The sequence below is a fragment of the Scyliorhinus canicula genome, chromosome 1 (genome assembly GCF_902713615.1).
Source record: "Scyliorhinus canicula chromosome 1, sScyCan1.1, whole genome shotgun sequence".
In the NCBI taxonomy this organism is placed as follows: Eukaryota; Metazoa; Chordata; class Chondrichthyes; order Carcharhiniformes; family Scyliorhinidae; genus Scyliorhinus; species Scyliorhinus canicula.
Window position 1 is genome coordinate 215713887 of NC_052146.1, and position 25270 is coordinate 215739156.

The following is a 25270-nucleotide window of genomic DNA, read 5'->3' on the forward strand; positions in this document are numbered from 1 at the left end:
TGTGAGAGTTTGTGTTATGAGGAAAGACGAACCATAAGGGAAATGTGAAGTGACATAAGGTTATTAAAGGTATAGAAATGGGAACTCTGGGTATTAATTTAAATTGAACTGTTGGAGTAGAACCAGATGACACAGGTTCAGACTGGTAAAAGGCTGCTGTACCAAACTGGGATTGTTCTCCTTTGAGCAGAGAAGATTGAGGGGAGAATTGATAGAGTCATTCAAAACCTTGAAGGGTTTCGATATATAGAGAGAAACTGTTCCCTGTGGTTGAAGGGTCCATTATGGGAGGAGACAGGTTTAAGGTGATTGGCAAAAGAACCAGTGGCAATATGAGGAAAAAATACTTTGCAGAGCTAGTTGTTGTGACCTGGAAGGCACTGTCTGGAAAGGTGGTGGAAGCATATTCAATCATAACTATCAAAAGGGAACTGGATACATATTTGAAAATAATAATTTGCTGGGCTGTGGGGAAAAGGCAGAGGCAGTTGGACTAATTGGATAGATTTTCCAAAAAGCCGGAGCAGGTACCATGAGCAGGATTCTCTCAGCCCATGCCGGGTCGGAGAATTGGCAGGCCGGGCACGATTCGCGCGATGCCGACCTGATGCCGGTCCGCCGATTTTCCGGTCACCAGAGAATCGGCGCCATTGGCGCCAGCGTGGTGCCAGAGCGAGCTTCAACAAGGTGATGGCAGCCCTCTTTAAGAAGGGGGTGAAGTCTGGCATGTTATACCCAGCGCACTTCTGGGTAACATATGAAGGCCGGGAATTCTACTTTGGGTCACCAGAGGAGGTGATGGAATTTGTCAGCGACAATGGACTGGCAGGAGAAGGAGGACATTGAACTCTGGAGGAGGTGTACCTGTTTTGTATTTTTGTGGTTTGCCTAGATCACTTTTGCACTGGGTTGGGGCCATTTTTTTTGTTTTTGTTTTTCTTGTTGGGGGATGGAGGGTTGCTCTTTTCTGGATGTTTGGTGGGGGTGCTAAGTTTGCATTTGGAGGATGGTTGACGGAGGGGGAAGGGATTCAGTGGGGGGTAGGATGCTAGGCCCCATTGGCAGGAGCTACCAGGCTTGCTGGGCGGGCTAGCTCACTGAAACACAAGGGGGGGGGGGGGGTGAGCAGGTGGTTAGTGTGTTGATAGGAGTTGGGGTTGTTATTTTGTGGTAGGGGAGAGTGGGGGGAAACTGCTGACAGGGGCGGGGTTTTTAGAAAGTGACATGGGGAGGGGTTATGGTTGATTGCCAGGGGGGTGGGGTAGAGGGGGGGTTCCGTTCGATCAGGCTGATCACAAGGAATGTGAGATGATTGAATGGGCCAGTCAAGAGGGCCTGCGTGTTCTCGCATTTAAAAAGCTTAAAGGCTGCCGTGGCGATGACACAGGAGACACACCTAAGGGTGGTGGATCAGACTATTCTGAGAAAAGGGTGGGGAGAGCAGGTATTCCATTCGGAGCTAGATTCCAAAACAAGGGGGCTGGCGATTTTCATAGAATTATAGAATTTACAGTGCAGAAGAGGCCATTCGGCCCATCGAGTCTACACCGGCCCTTGGAAAGAGAACCACACCTCCACCCTATCCCGTAACCCAGTAACCTCACCTAACCTTTTTGGTCACTAAGGGCAATTTAGCATGGTCATTCCACCTAACCTGCACATCTTTGGACTGTGGAGGAAAACGAGCACCCGGAGGAAACCCACTCAGACACGGGGAGAACGTGCAGTCGCCAGACAGACAGTGACCCAAGCTGGGAATCAAACCTGTGACCCTGGAGCTGTGAAGCAACAGTGCTAACCACTGTGCTACTGTGCCGCCCATATCAACAAGCGGGTGGCATTTGAAGTGGGAAGTATAGTGGCGGACTCAGAGGGGGGGCGGGGCCGGGGGGGGGGGGGGGGGGGGGGTAGGGGGGGAGGTATGTTATGGTGAGTGGGCGTTTGGAGGGGATGCCGGTGGTGCTGGTGAACATTTATGCACCGAACTGGGACGATGTAGAGTACTGGGAAGGAACCCTGACCTTCACTCGCATCGGCTTATTTTGGGGTGAGGAGATGATTTTAATACAGTTATAGATCCAGGCAGGATCGGTCGAGTTCGAGGACAGGGAGGATGTCGACGGTAGCGAAGGAACTATAGCGGTTTATGAAACACATCAGTGGTGTGGTTCCGTGGAGGTTTGGGAGGCCGAGAAAAAAGAATACTCATTCTTCTCCCATGTGCAAAACATTGTACTCCCGAATTGACTTCTTTATTTAGATAAGTTAGGTGGTGGTGGTGGGGGGGGGCCGTTGAGTACTTGGCGATTGTGGTATCTGATCACGTCCCACACTGGGAGGCTTTGCGGCAGAGTAAGGGGGGGGGGCAGTGCTCGCAATGGAGATTAGATGTGGGGCTGCTGGCGGAGGAAGAGGTGTGTGAGGGGCGATGCACAAATATGGGAAGAAGGCAAACAGGATGCTGGCACACCAGCTGAGGAAGTGGGAGGCGACGAGGGAGATTGGGAAAGTGAAGGACAAGGTGGGGGAATATGGTCCTGGACCCAGTGGGGGTGAACGGGGTGTCCAGGGACTTTTATAGCAGGTTATACAAGTCGGAACCCCCAACCGGGACGGAGGGGATGAGGCAGTTTCTAGAGGGATTGTAGTTCCCAAGTGTGGAGGAAGGGGTGGGTGGAAGGCCTGGGGCCCCAATTGGGCTCATTGAAGTAATGAAGGGGCTGGAGGCGATGCAGTCGGGCAAGGCCCCGGAGCCGGACGGGTACACAGTGGAGCTCTGCAAAACGTTCTCGGGAGTGCTGGAGCCCCTGGTGATAAGGGTGTTTCATGAGGCTAGGGAGCAAGGGGTGTTCCCCCTGACGATGTCATAGGCTTCGCTTTCTCTCATCCTGAAATGGGAATAGGACCCGGAGCAATGCAGGTCGTACAGGCCAATCTCCCTTCTAAATGTCGATGCCAAGCTCTTGGCCAAGATCTTGGCCGTGAGAATGGAGGATTGTGTGTCAGGGGAGGACCACATGATGTTTGTGGAGGGGAGACATTTGGCGTGAATATCAGAAGGTTGTTAAATGTGATAATGATGTCCTCCGAGGGACAAGAGGTGGAGGTGGTGATCGCTAAGGATGCGGAAAAGGCCTTTGATCGAGTGGTGTGGGAATACTTATGGGAGGTCATGGGGCGGTTTGGGATTGGGCAGTGTTTGTGGACTGGATCCGGTTGCTGTACCAGGCTCCGGTGGCGGGTGTGTGGTCGAACCAGGTGAGCTCGGATTATTTTAGGCTGCACCGGGGGACTAGGCTGAGATGTCCACTGAGAGCACTGAGAACATCAAGGACTGGCAGGGATAGAACTTGGGGGGGGGGGGGGGGGGGGAGTGGAGCAAAGGGTCTCGCTCTACGCAGATGACCTGCTTCTGTACATTTCTGATCCGCTGGAGGGGATTGGAGGGATTATGGGGATGCTAGAGGAATTTGGCCTGTTTTCGGGGTATAAATTGAGTACGGGTAAATGCAATTTCCAATTGAAGCGAGGGGGCAGGAGAGGAGATTGGGGAGATGCTGTTTAAAGTGGTTGATGTGTTGGCTAGTGTAGGCTTGAGAGATGAACAGACACTTCCAACACTGATGAAAGTTCAACTCAATTTTATTAACTACTTCTAACTAACTAACACACGATGACTGTGGGTCTAAATAACACTAACTTGAACTAGAGACCTAAGCCTTGTCCGAACCAGTTGATTCTCTCAGCACGTGTTGTAAGTCTGTGCTGGGCTGGATGAGTTCCTGTTACACTCAGAGGCAGCACCCAGAATGAGCGGGAACCTTGGTGCCCTCTGCCTTTATAGAGTGTGTATTCTAACTGGTGATTGGCTGTGGTGTTTGTACATGTTGATTGGTCCCTGTGTGTGTCCATCAGTGTATGTCTGCACCATGATATACTGGTGTATATTATGACAGTGGTGAGAGGAAGCTTTCGGTATCTGGGCATCCAGCTGGTGCGGGAGTGGGAGCAGCTGCACAGACTGAATCTGGCTCAGTTGGTGGAGCAGGTGAAGGGGGACTTCAGAAGGTGGGATGTGCTCCTGTTGTCATTGGCAGGGAAGTTGCAGATGGTAAAGATGAAGGTTCTCCCGAGGTTTTTGTTTATATTTCAGTGCCTGCCTATTTTTATCCCCAAGGCTTTCTTTTAGAGGGTGAATGAGGTGATCTCTGGGTTTGTGTGGGTGGGTAAAACCCCACAGGTAAAGAAGGTGCTGCTGGAGCGGGGCCAAGGGGAGACCTGTGTGTGTCCATCAGTGTGTGTCTGCACCATGATATACTGGTGTATATTATGACATCCCCCCCTTTCACAAAAAAATGTTGATATAGGCATGTGATAATAAATAGTGTGGGTGTGTACCTAGCTATGTGTGAGGTGCAAAGACATATGTACAAGGCTATATACAGGGAACAAGACTATTTACAGAGGAAGGTGCCTGGTGCAGATGACTACCATGAACTGGAACAATGAATAAATCTATTTACAAATCACTGGATAACGCATAAATCTATTTACAAATCACTGGATAACGCATAAATCTATTTACAAATCACTGGATAACGAATGCAACAATAAAGGATATAGGGAAAAAACATTTCAGAGAGTCCACATGTGTGCAGAGTTCATAAGTTCAGTCTCTGAGGTGGGCGACGAACTCTGGTTGACCGCCTCAAGGGTGGGGCAATGGCTGGCGCCTCAGGAGCCGGGAGGGCTGCAGCACTGTCAGGGGCAGGCAGAGTGACCGGAAGGGCCACACAGTCCACGGCGGGATCAGTAGAAGAGCTGGTCGGAGGATATCGTGACGACCCTGGAACCAGGCGAAGAACACGCCTGTTGCGACGCTGAATGGATCCATCCGGTAAGTGGACCAGGAAGGAGCGGGGGGCCACCTGCCTTAGAACGCCAGCAGGCGCAGACCAGCCACCATCCAGGAGGTGGATGCGAACCTTGTCGTGTGGATGGATGTTGGGAAGGTCAGCAGCCCGTGAGTCGTAGGAAGTTTTGTGCTGCAGTTGAGACATGTGCATGCGGTGGAGCACGGGGACATAATCGAGGTTGGGAGTGAGAATTGATGGCACCGTCGTTCTGAGGGTGCGGTTCATTAGCAGCTGAGCAGGCGACAGGCCGGTGGAGAGCGGGGCAGAGCAATAGGCCAGCAGAGCAAGATGGAAATCTGAGCCGGCGTCGGCGGCCTTGCTGAGGAGCCGCTTAACGATGTGGACCCCATTTTCCGCCTTCCCATTGGATTGGGGGTATAGGGGACTGGACGTAACGTGCTCGAAATTGTAGTGTTGGGCGAAGCCGGCCCATTCCTGGCTCGCGAAACAGGGGCCATTGTCTGACATGACCGTCAGCGGAATGCCATGTCGGGCAAATGTCTCCTTACAAGCCCTGATCACAGCCGAGGATGTGAGGTCGTGCAGCCTGATGACCTCCGGGTAAGTAGTCGATGATGATGACATAGTCCCTGCCCAATGCATGGAACAAGTCGATGCCCACTTTGGTCCAAGGCGATGTGACGAGCTCATGGGGCATCAGGGTCTCCCGTGGTTGGGCGGGCTGTAAACGCTGGCAGGTAGAGCAGTTAAGCACCACATTGGTGATGCCATCATTGATGCCCGGCCAGTAGACGGCTTCTCTGGCCCTGCGGCGGCACTTCTCGATGCCTAAGTGTCCTTCATGGAGTTGCTCCAACACTAGCTGGCGCATGCTTTGTGGGACGATGACACGATCCAATTTCAGGAGCACCCCGTCGACAACTGCCAGGTCATCGCGGACGTTGTAGAATTGTGGGCATTGGCCTTTGAGACACCCGTTTGACATTAAGCGCATCACCCGCTGCAGAAGTGGATCAGCCGCTGTCTCGCGGTGAATTTACATCAGTCGTGCATCTGTAGTTGGCAAATGGGAGGCTGCAAACTGAATTAACTGACTCATCTAGTTGGATCTGCCAGAAACCCTTCGAGACATCCAGTTTGGAGAATAGTTTGGCAAATGAAGCCGTCATGATCACATGGGGTTGTGATCGACCTCAATAGAGCATCGGCAACGGCAAGGTCCTTGCCAGGGGTATAGATCAGTTGAAAGTCGTACCTGCGCAGCTTGAGTAGGATACGCTGGAGGCGAGGCGTCATGTCATTCAAGTCCTTTTTGATCATATTTGCAAGGGGGCGGTGGTCGGTTTCAACCGTGAGCTGCGGAAGTCCATAGACGTAGTTGTGGAACTTCACGACTCCAGTGAGAAGGCCGAGACACTCTTTCTCGATTTACGCATAGCGCTGCTCTGTGGGAGTCATCGCCCACAACGCATACGCAACGGGGGCCCATGACGAGGCCTCGTCTCGTTGCAGGAGCACGGCGCCAATCCCCGACTGACTGGCATCAGTAGAGATTTTGGTCTCTTTGGTCGGGTCGAAAAAAGCCAACACTGGGGCCGTGGAAAGCTTGGCCTTCAGCTCCTGCCATTCACGCTCGTGAGCAGGGAGCCATCGGAAATCTGTGGTTTTGCGAATCAGGGGCTGGATTCTCCCCTACCCGGCGTGACGGAGGGTGCCGGCGTAGGGGAGTGGCGCCAACCACTCAGGGGTCGCGCCTCCCCAAAGGTGGGGAATTCTCCCCACCTTTGGGGGCCAGCCCCGCGCCGGAGCAGTTTGCACCAGAAGACTGGCGCAAACACCCGGCGCAGTCGGAAGCGGGGCTGGCCGAAAGGCTTTCGGCGGCCGGCGCATGCGCGATGCGGGGTTCTCCTCCGCGTCCGCCATGGAAGGAGAAAGAGTGCCCCCACGGCACTGCCCCGCGGAGTGAGCGGGGGGCCCCGATCGCGGGCCAGGCCTCCGTGGGGGCACCCCCCCGGGTCCGATCGCCCCCCGCCCCCCCAGGACCCCGGGGGCCTGCTGAGCCCGCCGTTCCAGAGGTGGTTTAAACCTCGGCGGCGGGAGAAGGCCTCCCAGCGGCGGGACTTCGGCCCATCCGGGCCGGAAATTTGAGGTAAGTTTTTAAAAAATGAAATCCCGCCGGCGCCAGCTGTTTTCACAGGCTGCCGGCGGGATTTGCACAACGCCGGTTTATGACCGGCGGGAGAATTACCAAACCTGCGGGAGCGGAAATAACGCCGCTTCCCGCCTATTCTCCGACCCTGCGTGGGGTCGGAGAATTTCGCCCCAGGTCTCTGAGGGCCGTGGTGTGTGAGGCAAGATTCGGGATGAACTTCCGAGGAAATTCACCATACCCAGGAACCAGAGGACCTCTTTCTTGTCCTCGGGCGTCTTCATAGACGTGATTGCTGCAATCTTGTCCTCGTCCGGACGCACCCCCTGGTGGGAGATGTGATCCCCCAGAAACTTGATACTTGACTGGCCGAAGGAGCATTTGGCCCTATTGAGGCGGAGGCCGTGTTCGTGGATGTGCCTTAAAACACGCTGAAGGCGGGCAATGTGTTCCTGCAGGGTGGTTGACCAGATAATAATGTTGTCGATATATACATGGACGGCGTTGATCCCCTCCATCATCTGCTCCATGATCCGGTGGAAAACTTCGGACGCAGAAATGATGCCGAATGGCATCCAGTTGTAGCAGAACCTGCCAAAGGGTGTGTTGAACGTACACAGCTTCCTGCTTGACTCATCTAGTTGGATCTGCCAGAAACCCTTCGAGGCATCCAGTTTGGAGAATAGTTTGGCGTGGGCCATCTAGGACGTGAGCTCTTCACGTTTCGGAATCGGGTAGTGCTCCCGCATGATATTCTGATTCAGGTCTTTAGGATCAATACAGATCCGCAGCTCGCCGGGCGGCTTCTTGACACAGACCATGGAGCTTACCCAGTCTGTGGGTTCCGTGACCCTGGAAATGACTCCTTGGTCCTGGAGCTGTTGCTTGAGGCAGTCCTTGAGAGGCGCTGGGACTCTGCGAGGTGCGTGAACGACAGGCTTTAGGTGCGTGAAGGACGCAGAGGTGGGGAATAAAGGACTGGAAAGGCTCGTCCTTACCCTGAATTCGCTGCTGGAACATGTATCTCTCGAAGCTCTCGCTGACCTCGACTGTGCAGTGGCTGTCGAACTTCAGAATTATGGTCTTGAACTTCGTTGGGCTTGAGTAAGATTTTATACATGTAGGGGAACGTGCCCATGCCTTCGAAAACATCATGGTATTGCTGGATGATGGAGTCGAGTTGCGCCCTGAAGTCTTTGTCAGAGGATGCAGACACATTGCTTGAAGAGAGAGAGTGTACACTCTGCACTAAGTTGAGCAGCTTGCATGCCTGTGCACCAAGCAAGGAGGCTTTTGAGGCAGCAACAATCTCGAACGGGAGAATGACTATGTGAGCACGATGTGCCACCTCAAGGTGGCAGGAGCTGCTAGCGGCGATGGCATTGCCATTGTAGTCCAGCAATTTACACGCAGATGGCAGGACAGCAGGCTGTACGCGGAGCTTGCGGAAATCAGACAACGCGATGAGATTGGCAGAAGCGCCAGTGTCCAGGCAGAACCTGAGAGGGGACCGGTTGACGTAAGGGTGGCACACCACTCATCATGCTGGCTGACGGTGTGGACGTGGACAGGTTCAGTGCCACGCTCGGGGGACATCCTGTTAGTAGTAATGACGCCGATTTGGAACGGGACCTGTGGGTTATTGCAGGCATAGTCGGAATCAAGGTGTAGAGTAGGTTCATTAATTGCAGGCTGGATGGCCCTGACGTCTCTGTGGGGCTGGGTGGACCTTCGAAAAGCAGCAGGCATGGAAGATCTGCACATTGCAGCGTAGTGGCCACGTTTGCCACACTGTAGGCAGCGTCGGGACTTTGCGGGACATTGCCGTTTTAAGTGGGCGGAGCCGCAGTTGCCGCACGCCGGAGCGTCGGGGCATTCGTCGTGCCACCGCGCATGCACGAGGCGATCCAGTGTAGCGCGCACCTGCGCGAAGCGTTCCGTGACACTAGCACGCTCACTGCGTGTGAGTGCGGGACGCCACGAAAAGCGCGCAAAATGGCCGCCATCGTTCAGGTCCAGAGCCTGAAGAGTCTTTATCATTTGGACCCGTTCTGCCTCGTAAGGGGCTTGCTGCACCGTTTCAGCAGCCTGGATGCAGGAGTAGCACCAGTGGCGTGCAGAGGTCTGGTGATGCCCGGGGCAAATCTTGATTGTATGCCCCAAAGACTCAAGTATAAGGCCTAATATACTGAGAAATATTATGAGAAAAGAAAACATTTTGAATATATAAACACAGATGAAACATGAAATAAACGCTTTATTCGATTTTAATATAAATCAATCAAATTTATTAAGTTCTTTTCCCCAAATGATACCTCCTGTCACAAAACACCTGAACTACTTTACTTTTTACATCAGCTGTGAGAAATTCTTTTTCAATGCTTATTAAAGCCAGGTTGGTCAGTCGCTCCTGTGACATAGGAGACCTCAGATATGTTTTTATTAATTTCAGTTTTGAAAATGACCTTTCACAGCTTGCGACTGAAAATGCGATTGTAAGCAGTTATCTGTATGAAACACACAGCGTCGGAAAGACATCCCTCCCATACTGCAGTAAAGACTCCAGAACATCTTTAGGATCAGGGGGAACTCTATTCCCTCCAGCTCGAAGGAGCATCACAAAATCAATAATTTTGTCATATAACTGAATTGCAACCACATCATTGTCATAATAATTTGCAAAGTCTGAACATTCCTTTTTTAATTTCTCTCTTTCTTGTTCATCTTCAATCACTCCTGAATTCAAGTTCAGAAGAAAAGAAAATTGGTCACTGAGTCTTTGAAGACGGACACTGCGGTCTTCAATTTCAGTTTTTAATCTGTTCACAATCTCTACCATTACTCTATTCATTTCTTCTTGTGCCGTCAGTCCACTATCTCTTGCTGACTCTCCAGGCATTATTCTTCTTCTCCTTGTTCGTGCAATTGGTATTCCCCAATTTTGACAATATTCATTGGCTAAACCTATTGCATTGTGGATAATTTCGTCATTCTTCAAATTCAAGATATGAATAAGTCCTCTCAGATCACAAGAAGCTTCATGGAACCCCATTTTCGGATCCTGCAAACGTTTTGAGACTTTATCCACTGATGATAAAACTGAGTACCAAAAATTTAACAAAGCTATAAACGGGAACTGTTGAATAGAGTTCAGTAGCGATCCTGCATCAGATTTAGTTTCCCTTGAAAATTCTCCTTCCAGCAGGTGTTGAAGGCTTGCAATAACGTTGTCACACTCTTCGTGGATTACTTGCACAGCATCATGGCTGGAACTCCATCTTGTGTCACACTGTCTTTTCACAGTCCGAGTGACAAATGATTTTAACACTTCCCAACGAGAAGTAGATGAAGAAAAAAAAGTAGAGTTTTTCTAGAATGCCAAAAAATGTAACAACAACAGGTTGCACCTCACTTGCATGGACACAGGACAAATTGAGGCTGTGGTTCTCGCAGTTCACAAACACAGTTTTTGGGTTAACTTCAAGAATTTTTTGTTGAACACCTCCTCTCACTCCAGCCATAACTGCTGCGTTATCATATGCTTGACCACGACAGTCATTCATGGAAATTTTGTCTTCTTCCAATTTTTCCTGAATTTTATTTACCAGGCTGACTGCATCTTTCTTGTTGACTTGAAAAAATCCCAAAAATGACTCCTTTATTTCTACTTTTCTGTTTTCATCAATATGAACGTAACACAGAATTTCAGAAACCTGATCTTCATGGGCAATATCTGGAGTTGAATCCAGCATTATGCTAAAATATTTTGCGTCCTTAATTTCGGAAATTATATTTTTCTTGACAGTTTCACCAAGAAGATTGATTATTTCGTTTTGAATTCTGTTGGACAAGTAGGTGACACTTTTTGGTTTCTCTTTCCCTCTCTGCAAGTGTTTTGCTAAGATGTCATCATATTTGGCCAAAAGTCTGATTGTTGCTAGAAAGTTTCCTGTATTTTCACTGACTGTCTCCCCTGGCTCTGATAACCCAGATATTCCTTCTCCTCGATGTCCACGATAGGCCAGATTCTGTTTTGCCAGAAAGGATATAACCTCGACAATCCGTTCAGTTATAGCTTTCCATCTTTTCTTTTCAGCAGACATTTGCTGTTGAAGTTCAGCATCTATCGTAGTTGAATGATGGAGTCGAACTACAAGGTTCAGGTATTCCCTCATGTGAGCTCTATGAGAAGGGCTTTTCTCATGGTCAGGTATTGTTGGATTTAATTTTTTCCAAGTGGAGAAACCGTCTTCCTTTCCAAAGTTTGACACAGACAACAAATGCTCCTTTGAAAACAAAAAGCAAACAAAACAGTAGCATGCTTTCCGATATGGAGAGTATAACAACCATTTTCTCTCCACAATTTCTCCGTTTGAAAATGGTAAACAATCAGTCAGTTGCAGACGGATAAACCATATTTCATTTCTTTGTTCCTTCGTATCAAATTATTTCACACTGATTCTCCACTGATAATTTTGTGCAATTTATATCATAGACTTGCAAATTAGTGGTATCTGTATTCGAATATTAGCATGTTAAGGAATAAATGTCTCCTATTCCGAGATTAAATGCCATAGCAGTCCTCTGATCATCCAGGCTTCACTCTTACTACATCCCACGTAAATATTTCATTAAATATCGCCAAAAAACCTATAAACACTGTAGTTGCACCTGTTCTAGAGCTATTCACTGACCTGAGTAGGTAAAAGAACTAATCTAGATGCACAAAAAGCTGAAGAAAAGACGAGTTATGACTCGAGGAAACGCAGGAACGAACAGCCACGTCTGCTTGTTGCTTTTAATGGTTGCACCACGTACATCATGCGCATGCGTGTGGGGGGGATGGGGAGAAGGACCATTTTCTCTAGACAGAAAGGGTACACCATGTTAAAGGAATAAAGGGCTAACAACTGCCTCTGCAGTGTGGTGAGCCTCCAAAAATTGATTTATCACCGCTGAAATTTTAAAATTACTATCTTATTTCCTTCTCTGGGGCAGCACGGTGGCCTAGTGGTTAGCACAACCGCCTCACGGAACTGAGGTCCCAGGTTCGATCCCGGCTCTGGGTCAATGTCCGTGTGGAGTTTGCACATTCTCCCCGTGTCTGCGTTGGTTTCGCCCCCACAACCCAAAAAATATGCAGAGTAGGTGGATTGGCCACGCTAAATTTCCCCTTAATTGAAAAAAATAATTGGGTAATCTAAATTTTTTTTAAAAATTTAAAAAAAAAAAATTTTTTTTTTTTTTTCCTTCTCTGATTGGATGCCCCCATCCAATGGATGCCCGGGGCCAATGCACCGTCGCCCCCCCCCCCTCTGCACGCCACTGAGTAGCACATGGAGGCGTGCTTATGAAGTACACAGGCCTCAATGGCCGTGGAGAGAGTGAGCTGCTTTACTTTTAGTAGCTGCTGGCGCAGGGGCTCAGATTGAACACCAAAAACAAGCTGGTCACGGAGCATGGAGTCAGAGGTGGACCCGTAGTTGCAGGACTGCGCAAGGACGCGGAGGTGGGGAATAAAGGACTGGAAAGGTTCGTCCTTACCCTGAGTTCGCTGCTGAAACATGTCTCTCTCGAAGCTGTCGCTGACCTCGACCTAGCAGTGGCTGTCGAACTTCAGAATTATGGTCTTGAACTTCGATTTGTCCTCCCCCTCATCGAAGATGAGCGAGTTGTAGATGTGCAGAGAGTGGTCACCGGCTGTGAAGAGGAAGAGAGCAATCTTCCGTGTGTACGAGGCAGCTTCCAGGTCCCTGACTTCGATGTACAGCTGGAAGCGCTGTTTGAAAAGTTTCCAGTTGGAGCCCAGATTCCCGGCAATGCGGAGAGGCGGCGGTGGGCAAACGGAGTCCATTCTGTCGGATGGCGCGAGACTGGTGGAAGGCAGATCACTGAAAGGTAGGTCTCAGAAGTGCGAGCATTCCACAACTCCTGGTATCATGATGTGTTGGCTAGTGTAGGCTTGAGTGATGAACAGACACTTCCAACACTGATGAAGGTTCAACTCAATTTTATTAACTACTTCTAACTAACTAACACACGGTGACTGTGGGTCTAAATAATGCTAACTTGAACTAGAGACCTAAGACTTGTCCGAACCAGTTGATTCTCTCAGCACGTGTTGTGAGTCTGTGCTGGGCTGGATGAGTTCTTGTTACACTCAGAGGCAGCACCCAGAATGAGTGGGAACCGTGGTGCCCTCTGCCTTTATAGTGTGTGTATTCTAACTGGTGATTGGCTGCGGTGTTTGTACATGTTGATTGGTCCCTGTGTGTGTCCATCAGTGTATGTCTGCACCATGATATACTGGTGTATATTATGACAGTGGTGAGAGGAAGCTTTCGGTATCTGGGCATCCAGCTGGTGCGGGAGTGGGAGCAGCTGCACAGGCTGAATCTGGCTCTGTTGGTGGAGCAGGTGAAGGGGGACTTCAGAAGGTGGGATGTGCTCCTGTGGTCATTGGCAGGGAAGTTGCAGATGGTAAAGATGACGGTTCTCCCGAGGTTTTTGTTTATATTTCAGTGCCTGCCTATTTTTATCCCCAAGGCTTTCTTTTAGAGGGTGAATGAGGTGATCTCTGGGTTTGTGTGGGTGGGTAAAACCCCACAGGTAAAGAAGGTGCTGCTGGAGCAAGGTCGAGGGGAGGGGGGGCTGGCCCTACTGAATTTCAGAAACTACTACTGGGAGGCGAACATAACAATGGTCAGGAAGTGGGTAGTGGGGGAGGGGTCGGTGAGGGAGTGTGTGGAGGTGGCCTCTTGTAGCGGCACGAGATCAGGGGCATTGTTAACAGCGTCTCTGCCGTTCTCACTTGTTCGGTACTCCACAAGCCCGGTGGTAGTGGCTGCCCTGAGGGTGTGGCGACAGTGGCGGAAGCATATGGGAGTGGAGGGTGCGTTGGTATGGATACCAATTTGTGGCAACCACCGGTTTGCTCCGGGGATGCTGGATGGGGGTGGCAGCGAGCTGGGATCGAGCGGTTTGGGGATTTGTTTATTGACGGCAGCTTTCCGTGTTTGGAGGAATTGGAGGAGGAGTTTGAGCTACCCGGGGGGAATCGGTTCCGCTATTTGCAGGTGAGGGACTTTGTGCGGAGGCAGGTCTCCGCACCTGACCGCCCAGGGGGTCCAGGACAAGTTAGTGTCAAAAAGGGGAGTGGGGGGGGGGGCTTAAGGTAATTTATAAAGAGCTCATGGAATGAGAAGGAACCCTGATAGGGGAAGTGAAGTAAAAGTGGGAGGAAGAACTGGGTAGGGAATTGGAGGCGGAGATGTGGGAGGATGTCCTGAGTAGTCAAGATCTGAGAGTCCAGAGGGCAAGAGAGGCTGATATTTTGGCCTTTGCCTCCGAGTGGCCCGGAGACGGATCTTACTGGCGTGGAGGGATTCAGAGCCCCCAAAATAGAGGGTATGGGTTAGTGACATGGCCGGATTTCTCAGTCTTGAGAAGATCAAGTTTGCCCTGAGGGGATCGATACTAGGATTTGCCCAGAGGTGGCAGCCATTTAACGACTTCTTTGGGGAAAATTAAGCTGTCAGCAGTGGGGGGGGGGGGGGGGGGGGGGGAGTAAAGAGGAAAGAGGGAGGCATGGGGGTTGGAGCAGGTGGGAAATAGTTAATGGGAAAGGGTGATTGGGAATTGTGTATGTAAGGCATGTTGTCTGGGTTGAGTTGTTGGGCGGATGGATGTTATTTACTTTGGGCGCGATTCTCCGCAAATGCGGCGGGTCGTAAAGGCTGCCGTGAAACTGCCCGTGTTTCACGGCAGCCTCCGCGCCCCCTCCCGGGACCCGATTCTCCCCCCCCGGGCGGGGCTAGCAGCGCGGCCCCGTGAAGCACGGCATCGCGGGCTTAGCGACCGTCGCTAAGCCTGCGCGCCAAGCGTCACGGCGGCTGACGCGCACGATGACGTCAGCCGCGCATGCGCGGGTTGGGCGGCTCCAACCCGCGCATGCGCGGATGACATTATCACGCATATGCGTCAAACCCGCGCATGCGCGGGCCATCATGCCCCTCAGCCGCGGACTGATCGGGGCGGCGGAGGAACAGATAGTGCGCGGGTATCGGACCCGCTGCCCGCGATCGGTGCCCACTGATCGCAGGCCCATGCCACCCTTACCGCGGCCGTGCCAATCGGTGCCATGATTGTCCGGGACGGCACTTTGCAGCCGTTTTCACGAACGGTGAGAGCAGGTGTGATTGCGTTCGTGAAAACGGCCGGAAAGGCCTGGGAACTCGGCCCATCGGCCAGGGGAGAATCGCTGTTCGCCGTAAAAAACGGCGAGCAGCGATTCGTGTCGTGGGGCGGCCGTGGTGGGGGGGAGAATAGCGGGAGGGCGGGAAAAATGTCGGGAAGGCCCTCCCGCTATTCTCCGACCCGTCGTGGGCAGCAGAGAATCGCGCCCCTTGTTTTTTTGCCTCTTGAAAATTGTTTAAATTATAAATGCCTTAATAAAAATATTATTTAAAAGAGCAACATTACATGGTTGTTATATATCATTGGCTTTTCGGAAAATATCTGTCAAGAGATAAGAACTAATTGTATGTATGAGTGTTCCAATGGGTCACATTTCGCAGCTGCACTGGAGACTGACGCAGTGTGCAACAGAACCAGTTCAAACCGGTTCCTCCATTGTATCAGGCAGCATGGCAAGTTAAAAGATCTTTCTGATCTTTCCAAGTTTAAAGTGTGATTATTACCAACATCTGGGAACCACAAAACAAGAACTTATAGCAATGGTAAACACTGAGTCTGAGCCTCTGAATGCGAACACGACAAGTGTGATCACCAAAGTAGCAAGGACAGCTGCCAACCCGCCTCCTTCATCTCATTTTGTATTTTTAAAATCCTATTTTCTCCAGGAATTTGAGAATATCGAAAGGTAAGTAGGGTGGGAGGAGGCCCACATGGAATATAAACAACAGCACAGACCTGTGGGCTGAATGGCCACTTTCTGGGCCTGTAGATACAATGAGGAATGGTACCCATGACTTATGTGAAGAGATCTTTCTAGGTATAGAAACGGGGAAGAAACTGAAAAACCCAGCATATGTCAACCCTCTGACTTTTTAAAATAAATATAGCTTTGAGGAAAACTAACAAACTGATGACTTCCACTGATTATATATTTAAATACGATCTTTACATTTTGTGGAGCTGCCTCATTCGAAATATTGTCCTGCACAATTGACTATAAGCTGCCAACACACATTGTTTGCCAAAGTAATGCAGTACATTAAAAATGTAAACACAATGGGATGTTAGTGAGTTTCACAAGAGCTGGCTTGATTTAATTTAATGATTGTCAAGTGAAAACTCCATCATTAGGGAATATAGCTTCAGGTTGAAAGCAACAAAATATACTTTCCGTTCCTACCTGTTTTGCTCTCAGCTCTCACAAGGTTTATTGGCAAATTCAGTTCAACCCACTTGATATTGTCATTTTTGCCTGTTTTTTGATTCTTGGAGTGCAGGAAAAATTTTCTCAAAACCCACACATGTGCTGGTGCCGACACTAACTCTGTTACAAAGCCTTATAAAGGCCGTAAATATATCTGAAGCTTTACTGCACTCAATGCCAGAATGGAACTGAACAGCAGTTATTTTAAGTAGTCGCTCCTGAAGGATGACTCACTAATGTGATAGTTCAGACCTTTTGAGGTTATGGTGCAGTGAATGTAACCAGTCAAGAAATTCAATTAAAAAGAGAAAACAAGTTTCTAAATATTAACCTTTAAAATGTCTGCCTGTCCGAGTAAAGCTGTTTCTTGCCTGGGTGAGCAGGTTCAGGAAGCATGATGTACGATGCTGACGCAAACACTAATATTACAGAAATAAAGCTACTTAAAGAATCCTACACTAAAAATCTAGGTGAGATCATCAAATCAAATCAATTCTCTCTTAATTTGTATGCATTTTCCCCAACATTCTACTAAATATTCCAAATCTCTTGCTCACCCTCCGCATTAGCATCAACCACTCTGACAGTGGGAAAGGGAAATTGACATGAAATGCAAAGCAGTCACTGACATATGTAAAATGGGGAGAAGGCGGTGAGTGGTTATGTCACTGGATGAGTAACCTAGAGACCCAGACAAATGTTCTGGGGACATGGGGTTCAAATCCCACCATGGCAGCTGGTGGAATTTAAATTCAGTTAATAAAATCTGGTAATCATGAAACTACCAACGATTGTCAGACATACCCATCTGCTTCACTAATGTCCTTCAAGGAAGGAAATCTGCCATCCTTACCCGGTCTGGCCAACATGTGACTCCAGACTCACAGCAGAATCTTAGCTACAAGGTGGCACGGTGGCACAGTGGTCAGCTGGGTCTTACCCCCACAATCCAAAAAGATGTGCAGGGTAGGTGAATTGGCCACGCTAAATTGCCCCTTAATTGGAAAAAAATTATTGGGTACTCTAAATTTATATTTTTTAAAAAAGAACCTTAACTACCGGGATTAACCTTAACCCGGTGGGTTCGATCCCGGACTTGGGTCACTGTCCATGTGGAGTTTGCACATTCTCTCCGTGTTTGCGTGGGTCTCACCCCCACAATCCAAAAAGATGTGCGTTTTAGGTGGATTGGCCAGGCTAAATTGCCCTTAGTGTCCTAAAAAATAAGGTTAATGGGGGTTGTTGGGTTACTGGTATAGGGTGGATACATGGGCTTGAGTAGGGTGATCATTGCTCGGCACAACATCGTGGGCCGAAGGGCCTGTTCTGTGCTGTACTGTTCTAATTCTAATTCTAATACCCTCTGAAATGGCCTAGCGAGATATTCAGTTCAGAGGCAATCAGTGATGGGCAACAAATGCTGGCTTTGCCAGTGACGTCCAAATCGCATGAAGAAAATAAATTCACACGGAAATGGTAACTGATGGATAAAGCAGCCTCCACAACAAGAACATGCCTGGGTGAGTGAATTAGGCCATCACATATGAAGGGGTTGAAACATTTGTGGCAAGGGGGCAACACCCAGCCAAGAGAACATAATGGGGGCAATTGTCAACTTTGGCGGTTAGGCAAAAAATGAATGGGCAGAAAGTCAGGCAGATTCATAGAGTCATGATACATTGCAGAATGAAGCCAGCCAGCCAAATGCACCTGTACTCAATCTTTCAAAGAACCATCCAATTAATCCCATTTTCCTCAGAGCCCAAAATTGTTTCCCCTTCAGGTGCTACCCAATTCCTTTCTGGAAGTTCCAATCGACTCTCCTTCCACCACCTGGGTCAGATTGTTTAACCTCATTTTATTTCATGTTATGGAACTGATTAAAATTTTTTGGAATCCTTTGTCAGTGAATTACTTAAGAGATCAGGAGCGGGATTCTCCCCTTCCCAGCGGGGCGGGGGTCCCGGCCATAACCTTGAGGGGCTAGGCCTGCGCCAGAGTGGTTGGCGCCCCGCCGGCCGGCGGGAACGGCCTTTGGCGGCAATCCAGCCGGGGCCGAGGGGACTTCGCCGGCCGGCAGAAGTCCGCGCATGCGTCGGAGCGTCAGCGGCTGCTGACGTCAATCCCGCGCATGCGCTGGGGAGGGGTCACTTTCGCGTCCGCCATCGTGAAGACGATGGCGAACACGGAAGGAAAAGAGTGCCCCCACGGCACAGGCCCTTCCGTCGTTTGGTGGGACCCGATCGTGGGCCAGGCCACCGTGGGGGCACCCACCCCTGGGGCCAGATCGCCCCGTGGCCCCCCCCACCCAGGACCCCGGAGCCCGCCTGCGCCACCTGGTCCCACCAGCAAGGTAGGTGGTTTGATTCACGCCGGCGGGACCGGAATGACAGCGGCGGGACTTCACCCCATCGCGGGCCAGAGAATCGCCGGGGGGGGGGGGCCGCCAACAGGCGCGGCGCGATTCCCACCCCTGCCGAATCTCTGGTGCTGGAGACTTCGGGAGACGGCAGGGACGGGATTCACGCCGGCCCCCGGCGATTCTCCGACCCAGCGGAGGGTCGGAGAATCCCGCCCCAGGTAATAGGGGAAATCACTTTGCTACTTGTCCTGAAATTAATGGGGTGTTAGGGAGTGATAGTGTATGAGACCTCTCCAGAGCTCTCACTTTTGGCTCTAAGTAGCTTTTGGCATGTGACAGGGGCCATGCCCGGGTGCACCACTTGTGACTGGTATAACAGTGACTGGTATAACATAGAACTGGAGGTTTGAAGTGGTATATCATATATTGTAGTACCCATTGAAGTTTCTCTTGCTGCTCAAGCCTGGAGGACTGTTCAGTGATTTTTACAATCATAAGAAATAGGAACAGGAGTTGGCCATTCGGCCCCTCGAGCCTGGTCCACCATTCAATAAGAGATCATGGGCTGGATTCTCTGGTCCACCAGCCACTTGTTCCTCGGCAGCACACCATTCTCTGGCAGTGGGATTCTCTCATCCTGTCGCTTGTCAATGGTATTTCTCATTGAAGCCATCCCATGCCACTGGGAAACCCACGGGTGGGGGTGCATTTCCGGCGGGAAAAATGGATCCGAACAGCTGGAGAATTCCGGCTCTGATTTATGAAGTAACATAAAGAGGACAAAACTTTGGCAAACCACTTGTTTTTAAGCAAAGATTAAATAAATAGCAAGCTTAAGGAATGCAAAAGCTGAGTAGCTTTAATTATTACTCACATCTGTGCAGTTTCGATTTAATTGACAAGGCTTAAACAGCTTAGAGAGAAATGGAAAACATGAATTTCTCCATCTGCACTCCAGCCCCCTTGATGCACCAGTCCTGGATTTAACTTCTATTTTATATGACGGCGTCTCTTGACCCGATTGCCGAAAAACAACCCATTAGAGGAAGAGACAGTGAAGGAAGTAACAGAAAGCATTAAAGGAAAATTCCAAGGTTACGATTTCAAAGGGCATAAATCAATGGCTGACTTTCCTACTTTGTGTTCATGATACCGTGAAGTACATCGTCCTGCACTAACTAAAGGAGGGGGCAGCAGATGCAAGGTCCTAGATCATTCGTCTGTCTCTACTTTGAGCATCAACAATGACTGAATTGTTACAAATAAAAACCGTAAACCATAATCAGCAGAAAATAAATCTTTAAAAATGATGCACCAAAGCGCTGACATTAGTTACAGATTTCCAACTCTCCTAACACTGGTATTGGAATGATATTTTTGAATATAAAGTGGGTGTATTCTTTTAACAGTAATATTTCCTACCCTAAACAGAAAGGTGAAACTACAAGAATAGAACATATTATTATAGGAAGGTTACTGGGATTTTAATTTCAAAAATCGACTTGGGACATCCTAAAGTATTTTTCTTAACATTCGCTTAGAAATACAGAACTTGAATATTGCTGGAAAGATATTCATGTTTCCGTAGCTTTTTGTCTTGCACATCAGGAGAAACACAAAAATACCAAATTTTCAACTATCACAACAATTTATACTACAATAAAAAAAGGTGTTGATTGGTTGGCAAGTCAATTCTAATTGGCTGAGGCATCGCCATGCAGAAAGTATAGGCTCCCCAAGCTCCCAGGCGATTTTTTTTTAAGTGCAAGACTTGATAATGGTCCTTTTCTTTTGATACCAAAGTGTACAGAATTCACCTGAAAAGGAAATTAGGATGTGTTCTAAATTTTACAGATAGAACTAAAACTGTGCCTCCACACTATCAGAGAACAAAGACTGCACACAACTAGAAACAAACGCTGGAAATACACAGCAGATCCTACAGAGTCAGGAAAGGTAGGACACAGTTTGTGAGAACTGGATTTGAAGTAAACTCCTTTACGCAAAGAGTAAGAGAAAAATATCAGCTAGAAGTCAAGAGTCGGAGCTCTTCCTGCCCAAGGCACTGAGCAGATTTTGCTGGGCTGAAAATAGATCTTTTTTAAAAGTGTTGGAAATTTGACCAGTTGATAAATGACAGACACAGATCATCACAGTAACGACAAGTGAAGGATTAAAAGAATATGATGAAAGTAAAACAGGTTGTGTGAAGGCGCTGGAGGAGTATACACAAAACAGAATAAAGCTCAAAAAGGAGAGTGAAGAGAAACAGAGAGATTAATGGAAAAGACAGCTATGAACGGAAATTGCTAAAAGTCAACGTTCAAACCAGAGGTCATAATCGATATATGGTACCATAGCAGTATCTAATTTTATATACAACTAATCAGCTGGCAAGACTAAATTAAAACACATTGGAGTTGCGGTTAGTCAGCAGAAACATACAAGCCCATTTGACTAGTATGTTGTAGACTAAACAAATATAAGCGCATGCGAGACCATAGAGCAGTCGCAAAAGAGTAGAAAGTCATAGTGAAGGGACACTATTCCAACTGTTACACAGTAATACTGGCATGTGAATGATACGCTTTGAATCCTAGTCAAATCCTGCTGTTTTATATGAAAGCTATTTCTTCAGAAACTGATAGGGAATGTGATACTTTTCCATTTCATGTAAGTACCCAGTATATTGATTGGATAGTTATGTGGCCACACTTTAAAGTGGGACAAACAAAGCTGGTGATATGGACAATTGTCAGTATTTATATGGATCTTGATAGTAAATTCCGACCTTCTGAAGAGAAAGGGTCAGCAACATGTGGAGGGAACTTAAATACGGGGAAGGCATCCATTTCTACGGAGGTGGACATTGGGCTGTCCAATTGCCCTGCTGTCCCAGCATTTTCTGTTCTTATTTCAGATTTCCAGCATCCGCAGTATTTTGCTTTTGTACTGATCTTTGCTAATTGGGCTACAACAAAAGAGCCGAGTAAATTTGCACATAGAATCATCACCACTCAACGGAGGCAGCTAGTGAGTGAGGCAACTCATTTTCCCAGCATCTACAGTGAAGCATGAACAGAGCCATGGTTGATCCAATGGTCCTGATGGCAGTGTGACTGATGTTGATGAATGGTATTTGTGACGGTTGTCTAATTGACGCCACGTTTACATATTCACAACAGTGACAACTTCAAAATCAGTATCGAGCCAAAAACAAGTAACAAGTTGCCATGTTTGTCGGATTTTAAAAAATACAGCATCACTACAAATTATGCTTGCTTTAAAAGTCAGACCTAAAGTATTTTGGTGATAAAAGTGCATTTCCATTGTTCTAAACTGGTCCGTTTGGCAGTGTATTGTTATTAGCAATAGCATTTTCTATAAAGCTGTCCAACATTGTTATATTCCTTTGAAGTGCAGGCGGTTTTATGCCATCACAATTAAAAGTGAGAGAACTGCAGATAGTTATGAAGTGAAGAAATCTCTGTTCCTGAAATGCTGAAAGTAGATTGTGGGATGGATGGAGAGGGTTAGAACCCTTAGTTAACCATGGTTTCATCGGTCACTGTGTAAAGGTGTATTCACTATTCAATAACAGGTACTTAAGTGAACAAAAAATGAAAAGAAAACAATGTAAATGATTCTTTTTTAACAAGACAATCCCATTCGTTAATTTTATGCTATGATTGTTTACTACTTGACTGGATGTTAACGTGGTGCTGAATGTGAAACAGTGAATGGACTCGGATGAGAGTGGACAGCAGATGTTGGTGTTTAGGACCAGTGCAGCTGATTTTGGAGCCAGGAGGCATTTAGAGACGAACAGTGGTCTGGTTCTTGGTGTTAATTTCAGCAGGCAAGAGTCAGTTAGGAACTGAGAGCACTTAGGGTGCGTGGGGAGATTACCCAGTGTGAGCACTCAGTCTGTAGGGTTACACGATATCCTGAATTTTCTGAAATACTGCCATCCAAAATAAAACTCTCCTGCAGTTAGCCCATGGAGAGGAATGAAAAGCTTACTGGCCCCTGGCAACAAAATATTATTCCTCCTCTTGATATATTTGATGAACTGCAGATTGATTGATAATCCCCCACTCCCCACTAAGATCTTGGATGGAGCCAGAAGGATAGAAGACCAACGATGGGGGGACTTTGCCAATACTGTGCCTCTTTGGTGGAGGTATTGCTCTTTAGCGAAGTGTAATCATAATGCTTATTTCAGAATGCTAAGGGAGATGTCTGTCTGCCTATAGACACAGGTCCATATGTCTCTGATATGTCTCTGCCTATAGACACAGGTCCATATGTCTCTGATATGTCTCTGCCTATAGACACAGGTCCATATGTCTCTGAAATGTCTTTGCCTATAGACACAGGTCCATGTGTCTCTGATATGTCTCTGCCTATAGACACAGGTCCATTTGTCTCTGAAATGTCTTTGCCTATAGGCACAGGTCCATGTGTCTCTGATATGTCTCTGCCTATAGACACAGGTCCATGTGTCTCTGATGTGTCTCTGCCTATAATCACAGGTCCATGTGTCTCTGATATGTCTCTGCCTATAGACACAGGTCCATGTGTCTCTGATATGTCTCTGCCTATAGACACAGGCCCATGTGTCTCTGATATGTCTCTGCCTATAGGCACAGGTCCATGTGTCTCTGATATGTCTCTGCCTATAGACACAGGTCCATGTGTCTCTGATATGTCTCTGCCTATAATCACAGGTCCATGTGTCTCTGATATGTCTCTGCCTATAGACACAGGTCCATGTGTCTCTGATATGTCTCTGCCTATAGACACAGGCCCATGTGTCTCTGATATGTCTCTGCCTATAGGCACAGGTCCATGTGTCTCTGATATGTCTCTGCCTATAGACACAGGTCCATATGTCTCTGATATGTCTCTGCCTATAGACACAGGTCCATATGTCTCTGACATGTCTCTGCCTATAGACACAGGTCCAAGTGTCTCAGCTGTCTCTGCCTATAGACACAGGTCCATATGTCTCTGATATGTCTCTGCCTACAGACACAGGTCCATGTGTCTCTGATATGTCTCTGCCTATAGAAACAGGTCCATATGTCTCTAATATACCTCTGCCTACAGACACAGGTCCATGTGTCTCTGATATGTCTCTGCCTATAGAAACAGGTCCATATGTCTCTAATATACCTCTGCCTACAGACACAGGTCCATGTGTCTCTGATATGTCTCTGCCTATAGACACAGGTCCATATGTCTCTGATATGTCTCTGCCTATAGACACAGGTCCATGTGTCCCTGATATGTCTCTGCCTATAAGCACAGGTCCATGTATCTCTAATATACCTCTACCTATAGACACAGGTCCATGTGTCTCTGATATGTCTCTGCCTATAGACACACGTCCATATGTCTCTGAAAGTCTCTGCCTATAGACACAGGTCCATATGTCTCTGATGTCTCTGCCTATAGACACAGATCCATGTGTCTCTGATATGTCTCTGCCTATAGAAACAGGTCCATATGTCTCTAATATACCTCTGCCTACAGACACAGGTCCATGTGTCTCTGAAATGTCTCTGCCTATAGACACAGGTCCATGGGTCCCTGATGTCTCTGTCTATAGAAACAGGTCCATTGGTCTCTGATGTCTCTGTCTATAGAAACAGGTCCATGGGTCCCTGATGTCTCTGTCTATAGAAACAGGTCCATGTGTCCCTGATGTCTCTGCCTATAGAAACAGGTCCATGGGTCCCTGATGTCTCTGTCTATAGAAACATGGTCTGTAGACCATGGTGAACAGCAGACATGGGATGTTCACATCAGATTGAGGGCACCTCATTTCTTTGACCTCCCTTCTCTGCCCTTATTTCTTCTTCTTCCTCCAATGACCGAGTGAATGGAATGTTTGTTTGAATGTTCAAATTGCACATTCAAGCTGTCTGGGCCAAATCCCTTGGCCTAAAATCAACAAAAAGTAACCGAGCATTAAACATAGCTGCCAAAATAAACAGAAACTAACATCTGGCCTTTAAAGAGAATTTTGGAAGTCCAAGCCAAGGCAGAATGTAGTAAATGAAGGCTCTCAGCAATGTTACCAATATTGTTTTTAGTCATTAAAGTTTAGCTATCTGGCAAAGTTCTAGTCTCCGGAGTAGATCCTTATGACTTTAGGCAATAGAATAAAACAGACAACATCGATTCAGCACCAGTCATATGGCTCTCTTGATCAGAATGAAAATCAGGAATGTCTAATGGACAAAGGAATCTATATGGTCCATTTTACATTGTTGTCCAAAGTTTTTAATTTCCTGTCATGGAATAACTCCAGTGTACCTTTTATTTTCCTCTTACTGTACCTGTTGGAGATGTGGGTTCAATTACCACTAGATCATGATCAGTGGACGTCCCAATTGCTGGACTTGGAACTCCAGCCAGCAGAGACCCAGAGATTCTGATGTTGCAGTGGGTCTCGTAGGATTTCAGGGACCATC